This window comes from Adiantum capillus-veneris, chromosome 20, assembly GCF_014529385.1.
Source record: "Adiantum capillus-veneris isolate H3 chromosome 20, ASM1452938v2, whole genome shotgun sequence".
NCBI classification, from domain to species: Eukaryota; Viridiplantae; Streptophyta; class Polypodiopsida; order Polypodiales; family Pteridaceae; genus Adiantum; species Adiantum capillus-veneris.
Genome location: NC_140950.1, coordinates 61,220,493 through 61,230,770, shown reverse-complemented (window position 1 = coordinate 61,230,770; position 10,278 = coordinate 61,220,493).

Below are 10,278 nucleotides of genomic sequence, written 5' to 3'. Positions count from 1 at the left end.
AAGTTCCTACAAGCATATGAAGTCACGCATGGGCCTAGAAGGGTCTAAAAGCCCTTTTCAAATTGGGACACTTCATTTCTTACTATTCTTGTTTGGTTTGGCCATAGCAACGAAAACTCTATTTGGATATTTAGACTTTTCTACTTTCCTCTTAGCCTTTGAGGCTTGCATGTTTGGCAAAATTATCTCTTTAGCCTGAGTCATGAGAATATCAATAAAGCGAGTAGGTGAGTCAGCAATATCAAGCATAGTTTTTTTATCCTTCTCTTCAAGCTCTTTAGCAAACCAAAGAACATCGTTGTAGGCTCTTGAAGATCCTATTGAGAACTTTTGATGCATTCCTCCTCACTATCAGAGTTAGAAAGCCCCTTGGTCTTGTCCAGAGGGCTATCAGGTGGTGCTTGTTGTTCTTGAGAAGTTTTGTTGGGGCTGGTTTCTCCTTTAGAATTCTTTGAGGCTTTATGATCATTGATGATAGGATTAGCATCCATTGTGTAAGGCTCAAACACATCTTCTAAAAGAACATCAAAATAGTTGATGATAGGATTAGCATCCATTGTGTAAGTCATTGATGATAGGATTAGCATCCATTGTGTAAGGCTCAAACACATCTTCTAAAAGAACATCAAAATAGTTGGTGTTGGGGTTACCACCAGTCCTCCTTTTCTTGAAATTTTCTTTGAGAATTTATTTTAGGTCATTAGTGGCATCGTTATGTTGTTTGGTTTGTTGTAAGACAAGACATTCTTTAATCAAATGACCTTGTTGGTAACAATGAAAGCATGAGTTAGGTAGGTTCTATATATAATATTTTGTTCATGTAATAGGTTACCTGAACAATCCCTTGATAGGGACTTTGAATTTAGAGGCCTTGTTCAAATCAGCTTCAATTAGCAATTGAGGGCCCCATTAGGGATTTATCCCCCCTCTAGCCTTCTGACTTAGAACCTTTCCTAAGGCTCCACAAATGTCCTTTAGCCAGTGATAGAATTCTACTAGAAGATCCAGAAAATCAACCTATAGGAGCTTTAGTGGGGTTTTCACCTTTAAGATTGAAGCCCTTATACTACTTGAAGAATGAAATTAGATTGTTTTTTATGATCCACTAACCCTCAGTGACTACCTGCTGCAATATTAGCATCTTCAAAGAAGAATAGGTAGTAGTTGTTAGGAAGGTATTAGTTGAATTGAGGGAAAAGGTTTATATCTTCCCAGTTGTGGGAAACCCATCTCTTTAAAGCTTCAAGGGAAGATCTAGTGCCATGGCAAAGCCCAATAACAACCTTATCTAATAGTTGGCTATGCCAAGCTTCTAGGTCGTTTTTTTTATGGTAACTGCCTCAGAGCTCTCCGGGTTGCACTGTTCTCCATTATGGGGCTTATGAGAGGGATCACTAGAAAGCACATGAGCATGAAGGTTAGTGGGATTATCCTTTGCATGAGAGGTAGAGGCAGTATGGGGTCCGTGGATATTAAGCCCTACATTAGTTTGCAACAAATTTTGTGTTGCCTCTTCATGGACATTACAAGCATCGTGATGAAACATATGAGGCATGAAGCTCATACCGAAAGCTCTGTGCTGAGAAGATCAAAACAGAGGATTGATGAATATGTCATGAGGCCCTTTGATAGCTTCTATGCAAGACATTTGGGGGAAGGGGGGGGGGGGGGGGGGGGGGGGGGGGGAGGGAATTGACTCATTATTTGAGGATGGTGTTGGAAATGTCGTAGATGTTGGGGATTGTTCACAAAGTAGGTGTTGAAACCATCTGACACATGGATGCCATGCTGTAGAGAGTCTCCATCATGGAGCAATTGAGTTATGGTAGTTGACTCACTTGGGAGAGATTGAGTTAAAGTTAAATCCCATTGAATAAAGCTTCATGTAGGGCCATTGGGGTTTCCAAGGATGAGGGATTGAAGGTATGAGATAGGTATCGTTGTTGTCGTACTGATGATGACTCTGTTCATCTGTACTGTAGCCCTCTCTCAAACCTCGAGTCTCAGGCTCTTATGGAAAAACCTGTTGTTTGGCAACCAAAAGTTTTGGTTTGTCTGTTAAACAACCAAGTTGGCTATAAAATTATGGTACTGACCTAAGTGGTCAAAATCACCAAGAAGGTCATAGTTTATCAAACTGTTGACCGATTTGGTCAAGAAAGACCATTAGCAAGCGTGTGTGGGAATGGGACGATAGTCTAAGACTGAAGCTCAAGAGTTTACTTAGTGAAGGATGTGAACCAATGTGAAAGCTAGAAGTGGCCCGAGGGGTCCAACCTATGAACAATAGGCTACATTGCTGTTTTTGCGTCACCAAGTATTTGGATTGAAGGTCTCACCAATACACTTCAACATCATATCATCATCATCATTTCTAGTTAGTAGTCTTTTACAATGCTAGAGGGTAACAACACTTGTGTTGAAAGGGATACTAACATCATTGACCACAAATAGAGCATAATATTGCTTATATGTAGCAAAGTTTGCCAACATGTTTTTCACCTAGGATACTTTGACTTGGATATGCACTGATACATAAAAGTATGTGAACAAACTTGCATGTTATATCAGCTCTTGCAAACTTACATGTATGTGAACAAACTTGCATGTTTTTAACCTGGGATATTTTGACTCGGATATGCACTTGATACATTAAAGTATTTGAACAAACTTGCATATTATATCAACTCTTGCAAGCAAGACATGCAAACCATTTTTCTTCTTTATATTTGTTTGTGGTTGCAGTGTCAATATAATGCTATGGATGCATTTTCAAGTAGATATGGATGTGTTTGTGTTTTGTTATCATGTTTATGATACATATAGAGCTTGTGGTTTGATTAGCTTGTAATATTTCAAAGCTTGATTTCTTTTTTTGAAATAAAATGAGTTGCAACCAAAGGGAATTTGAGGATTATGAAATGATAGTAGAGGAGTTACCTCTCCAAGCCCCTATGTTAGTGAGACCAAAACTGTTGTGGATAAAAAATCGAGTCTTTTAGAAGATAGCCTTCAAGTTTTAAGGAGTCCAACGCAACACTAATTTCAAACTAGACGTGAAGGCAAAAAGAAAATAGTAAATTCATAAGAGAGTTTGCACGGACAAATGTAGGCATGTATGGTCATGAGGCTAGACATAGTAGTTTGTGGCCAAGGGGCTAAGATGGTAGCTTAAGAAATTAAAGCCTCCGAAATTTAATGGTTCATTGCCTACTTGTACTATTGATGCAATTGAGTAGTGGCTCTTAAAATGTGAGTAGTGTTTTCCTCTATGCAAGATTGATGATGGTGAGGCAAGGATATATCACACTACATGTAATTTGCTTAATGCAATGCATAAATAGTGGTATAAGGTCAAACAAACCAAAGTGTACCTATAAATTGGAATGGTTTTAAAATAATATATAGTAATAACTTTGTGCCTCGATAATCTTGTTGGAATTAGGGTTGTAGGAAAACACACACAACTTGGAGAAGACAAAGGAAGCACAAGGCACACAATTGAGGGTGTTTTACTTAGTGTGCTAGAAAGATAGATAGCCCTAGAATGATGGGTGTATTTACAATGCACAGGGGAAAAACCCTCCTAAAGAGGGAAAAAATGGCTAGGCGATCCTACGTGTGTTCACACACATCACCACCACATGTATATGGTAACAAATCCCCCCTGGAGTGATTAGGTGAACGAGAGTTGGCACATAGAGTAAAGGGAAGTGCCATGCCGTGAGGACACGATCAATTTACAAAGGGGAGTAAGCCCAAAGCTTTGCGGAAAGCTTCGAACTTCTCATGAGACAATGCCTTTGTGAAAAGATCTGCAAGGTTGTCCTATGGTGGTACATAAGCCAAGCTGATCTCTACTACTGAGAGCCTCTCCTTGACATAGTGGTAATGCAGCTCAATGTGCTTTGTGTGAGCATGAAAAATTGGGCTCCTCGCAACTGCCAATGCACTCTAACTGTCAGTGTCCTGTCCAACACCAAAATCAGCCATAAGGCATTTGAGCCATAGACACTCAACCGTAGCTATGAAGACTGCCCTGTACTTAGCCCGACAACAACTAGAAGTGGCCATAGTAGGCTTGTTCTTGCTCAACCATGATATGTATGACCTGCCAAGCATGAAACAAAAACCACTTGTGACACTCGTGTGTCAAAACAACCAGCCCAATGTGAGTCAGAAAAAGCATGTAAGTCTAGCGGCAATGATCCCCTCTTGGGATCAAACAAACCAAGATGTAAAGTGCCACTCAAGTAGAAAAAAATCCTCTTGACAGCCTGCCAATGCTTAGACCCTAGGCTATGCATAAATCTGCTGACCTGTGAGATTGCAAATTGAATATCCGATCTCATGTCGCATACATAAATGAGGCATGCAACAACAATTTGGTAAAGAGTGACATCTGTAGGATCACCATTATCATGGAGACTCAATTTTAAACCCGTTTCCATGGGAGTGGAAATAGGTTTGCAATCCTCAAGTCCAAACTTACATAACAATGTCTCTATGTAACTTTTCTGACACAAGGCAACACCACCATCACATTGCTTAAACTGTATCATATTAGGAAAATTTTGGACTCAAATTTGGGCCTTGTAAGAAATGCCATGCCAGCATAGAGAGAGATAATAGAAAATTCATTTTAACCCTTTTTCATACATGTTTTTTAAAAAGCTCTGTTTCCTCACCTCCTCCTTCCCCTCCATTCCCTCCTGCGTTCTCTCTCTTGCGCACGATATTCAAATTGCCATTCTTCTATCGCCCCCACCTCCTTCTGTAGCTTCTCCACGAAAAACTTCTACAAGGAATAGGAGAGATGTGTATCACATGCACATAGAGCTCTCACGAGAGTATGAACCCCTCTGAAAGAAAAACAAGCAGCAAACACTTTCTGAATCTTCGAAGGAGAACTTAAGATCACAGGGCATGAAAAATGTAGACCTTTGGCTGGACGACAGAATGTATCCAAAACATCCCATCACAAACTCCACTCCACCTTTTAAGGATATTACATCTTCAGTGAACTATGTTGGAGATGGCCACCATGGATTGTATGGCTACACTAAGCAATTGAGTAGAAATGACGTTTTGCAACAAGAGAGAGATATTGTATACACCAAGAATGTCCGCTTACACCAAAAAGTCGTGCAATATACTAAAAAGGTTGAAGGTATCAAGGAGACCATCAAGGAGCTTACACAACAGCTCAGAGAAAAAAAAACAGTGCTAGGTCTTCGCCAAAGAGAAAGAAAACTAAGAGACATCGAGGAATTAAAGTTGGCTCGGGAGGAATCAAGAAAAAAGTGCAAGCCATCAAGTGAGTGCATCTATCCTTCTTAATTTTATATTCATAAACTCTCACATTTCTTACTGCTAACATGCTTGCACACATCTTTGCTTCACTTTGACAAGGAAATGGAGCGCAGTACAACCACCTCCTCGACCCATTATGGGCTCATATTGAATCGCAAAAATATAAATGGCCTCTTGGATGATAAGTGCTATGGTAAGATCGTTGCTAAAACAACTTGAAAACCTTTTACAGAAGAACCAACTCTCTGCATGGGATGTTCAATCATTTTTGGATGAAGCTAGTATATCCAATAAGGGATATGCTGCCATTTTCAAGTATGTAGCATCATTTGTAGTGATGTTCCACTAGAAAAGGGTTTTGATTCTAACTCCTCTTACTCAGGCCTATGCAAAGACAAGTCAAAAAGTTCCACATCAAGCACACGCTACTTTCAAACCCTTTCTCTATTCAAAAAACAATACGTGAAGTCAACAAGGAGGTGCTTCAAAAGCTATGAAGTCCTTTCCACATTGAATCGACATAGAGATTGCCAAAAGGAGGAGAAATGGTCTATGACAATTATAACAATATTTTTTATGATATGATCATGTTGCAGTCATACATTGTGCAGTTGTTTGATGTTACGTCTGAAGAGTGCAACGGTGTCCTGAAGTTCGTCATCAAGCTAGATAAGTGCGAGCTTGTAAAGGAGACAAAGGTTGAGCGAGTCACCATTACACTTATGAATAGAGCTTTGGATGCAAGCATTGGGCTAGACGATCCTTGAAACTTTAGTGTGCAATCTGAGCACAACATTTTCCTTCTTGTGATGTTCAAGGTGCGTAGAAGTTATGTTTAAGATAATTTATTGCTATGTTTAAGTTGAGTGCTTTTGAATGTGCATTATAATAAGTTCAAAATTATCTTTTTAGGTGCCCACCAAGAACTTCAATATATTGAATTCGGTTTTTCATCAAACAAACATACCAAAATCAATAAGCGAACAGAGAAATGGAAAGAAATTGGATGTGGAGGGCATGGGATCCTACAATGTAGAGTGGCACATGGTTGAAGACCTAAAAACCTTGAAATGCATGTACAACATTTTCAAAGGAGCAACCAGCAAAAGCCCTTGCTTGTATTGCATGGGAGGGGTTCACATCCTTGACAGACCATTTTGGAGAAGAGCTCCGGATAGGCATCTGTGCGACCCTAACTTTCGACCCATTTTGGATATCCCACTATCTAGAGTACACATATGCACAATGCATGCACTTTATAGAATAATAGAAAACTAATAATTCTCACATCTATTTTGCCTGGACCACTTGACCTCTCTCTGTGAAGCAAAGGGTAGTCTCAGCGTTAGAGACAACCTTCTTAGAAATGGGTTTGCACGGAGGACATGTCAAGATAAAGCAGGATGAGAAGAGATCAAAAAATGGCCCGGATGTTCCAAAGAAGCTGTCCATTGGTGGTGTGAAAGCCTGGATATTCCTTTCACTACCCATAATTGGATGACAACGCAAAAGCCAAAGTGCACAAAAAAGACAAGCATTATGATTCAATAGGTGGAAAAATCTGCACAATGCTGTAGTTGACCATGCAGACCATGGTGCAGCAAGGACTCACAAAGCAAAGGTATGGAAAACCTTGGATGCAATATTCATGTTTTGCAAATTGAACTCATGGATTGATGGCGACTATACAAAATTCCAAGAAGCTATGGAGACCTTCCACAAGACATTCATAAGTGCGTGGATAAATCAACATATTACTCACTAGATGGTACCGTACTTGGTTTGATGACATGATAATCTTTTGAATTGCGAATACCCATCTTTATAATATCTGCATGCTTTGTGTGCAGTACATTATTTGAAATCACATGCCTTGGTTTGCAAGGCAATATGGCAGCTTGGGTGTTTGGTCTACACAGGGCATGAAAAAAACCCACTACCAAGCTCCTACTGGTTATTTCAGTCACACTCAACATGGAGGTGGTGCGGACAAAGCAAATAGCTTAGAGGAGCTACACCAATGGACGTATCAAAAACTAATGCACATGTCACATCGCAAGGAACAAGTCAAACAAAGTCAAATTGGCCATGCGATGAGATTAGCCAAAAAACAACGAAGAAAGGAGATATGGGAGTTATCGTCTATGGCTAGACAACATGCAGATTGGCGGCTACAAAAAGAGCGCGTGGGAAGGGTTTGGACAACACCGTTGCAAGTTATGCCATAACTCTCAGCCATAGCAATATCCAAACAACAAACTTAATGTATCTAGAAGAATCAATGTAATTTCATCTTTTCATATTGTGAATGATGGTTGCAACAAATTAAAAATATGGCAAGACATTGATACTTTTATCATTTCAACTTTTCATCATGTGAACGATGGTTGCAACAAAAAAAAGTACATTACAAGACACTGTTACATAATCAATCGATTTTTGATATATAAAACAAATACATTCTATTTATTTCTAGTCATCTAAAATTGATACAAAATATTCTAGCCTTTTGCCCTTATTTGAAGGACCCTCATCCTCATGCCTTGGTCTCTTTGAATGACTTGTTTCATCATCAGCATCCATCGCAAGCACGTTGAGGTCGAGCAATTGGATCTCCTCAGATGCCTCAACCTGTGGGGTCTCTTCTATAAGTTGAATGATTGGCCGCTTTTGTTTCAGCTGATCATGTTTTCCATATTGTGGCAATTGACGTGGGTCTGTGATTCCACAAGCTAGACCATATGCAGCATGTGATAGAAAGTAGCGACTGCGCAGGCCATACATGCCAGGCCCTACACCAAAATTGAGACTGCTGCTTGCTTGTCTAGCAGCATCACCTTGTCTGTGTTCCATCTGATGGCCGCGCCTCCTAGATATCTTGAGAGTGTCTTCAATACTAAAAGAGGGAATTCAGCCTTGTCCTCGGAGAAGCTGGAATGGAAGTAGAGGAAGTTTGGTGCATTCAAATTCTCCAAGTATTGACCAAGGGAGGAATTCTTTCCCAAGTCTCCTGTCATAATAATCAATATCTAATTCTCCTAAATGATTTTCTCATGTTAAACTGATCATTTAATATGGGGAAGTGCCAAGGGAGAAAAAGCTAGAATATTGGTTAAGCTAGCAGACCGGCCACAATAGGGATCCAAAGGAGGGAAAATAGGGATCCAAAGGGGGGGCCATTTGCAAAAGATCCATGTGCAAGATTGGGCTAAAAAGACCCTAAGGTTCAGCCCATTAAGACTTCCAAAATTCCAAGGTTCCAAAATTCAAAGGTTGTGTCCAAAGGTCAACCTTAAGGGAATTGGATGCTTTGTGTGTGACCAAAAAAGTCTTTGTACATCCCTACTTGGGAGGGGGTGAGCCTTTCTTCTAGGGGATGAGAGAGAAAGCCACACACACACACACACACACACACACACACACACACACACACACACACACACACACACACACACACACACACACACAAGCTCCCTTTACACAAAGGGAATGAGGGACACATGTCAGCTCCCTAGGCCAGATGCCCACAAGGTGTACCCAATTCCTATTGGATGGCCTTGGAGGTGGACCAATGAGAATTAGGCTAGAGTAAATCTAGTTTAATTAATTTAAAAACACTTAATAAAAGAACCAATGAGAATTAAGTCTCTTAGATGACTATTGGACAGTCTCCCAAGGGGTCCAATGAGCATTCAGTAGCCCAATGGCTTGCCTGATTTCTATTGGCCAGGAGGCAAAGGGGTCCAATGAGAGTTTAGTTTAATTATTAAATTACCTAAATCTCTCACAAAAGGGGAAAGGGGGACACATGTCAGAAGGCTATCACTTATGCTGCTTAATTGTGATAGGCTAGCCCTGGGGAGGTCCAATGGGGAGCCTGCAAGAGCAAATAGCAAGAGGGCTCGCCCAAGAGAGAGAGGGGGCTGATTTTTGCAAGGTATTATCACACACACACTCACACAATCTCATGTGTGAAGAAAGAGAAGACTATCTCTTCCCAAGCTTTAATGGAGAGCTCATCACCTACTCCAAGCTTGTGAGATAGAAGCCTACATCGACATACTCTTGGCATGTGGATGCAAATCCAACCAAGAGCCAAGCTTCAATGCATGCTCATCTCCTCTACCATGCTAATTACTAAGCTAAGCCATGCTAATATGAGTGATTATGTGAGGAGATGTACATCTTTATCGTAAGATACTCCTTCTTCCTCTCAATCTACTCTCATACCCTGCTAGCTCTCACCATCTTCAAAGGTGTGTGAGGTCTTGGGTCTGAGACCGGGGATAATTGATGTTGTGTTTGCTAAGTGTTTTGCTTAGTGCATGAAGCTTTCATCTTCATTGCACTAGCTAGTCTTGAAGGAACACAAAGAATTGTATTGTACAATGTCTCTCTTGATGGGAGAACCCATAATACAAAGCCTTTTGGAGGGGGGACCAGCTCCATGCAAATCCGGTCCTCAACTGTTGTCAATAGCTTAATTTCTCTCTCTTTTGAAAGTATTGTTGATGCTATCTAACTAGGTGTTATGCTTTTTGTTGCTCTCTCCACCCAAGCACTCTTGTAATTCTCATTAGGAATCTATTCTAATGAAATGCCCACTATGTTCATGCTAATTTCCGCTACACACAAGTTTTTAGGCCATTAAATGTTACATCTTCTATACCTCGTCCAAAGGGATGATGAATGAACTTATCATCATAAACTACGAGCTACGATAAATAAAAGCCAAGTGTTGGTATATACACATGAAACTCTTGTAGGGGGAAGCAAAAAAATATTTACATAGTAGTATACCTTCAGATTTTCATCTTCTTTGAGTAATGCAGCATTCCATAAGTCAAGTGTACTCTCGTTTGCAGAGGGATGAGGAAGGCATCAATGTTGTTGATGGAAAAATTCTCCCCATCTCTGTGATTCCAAGCCTTTCCTGTACACCCTGAACTCCGACTCCATTGGAAG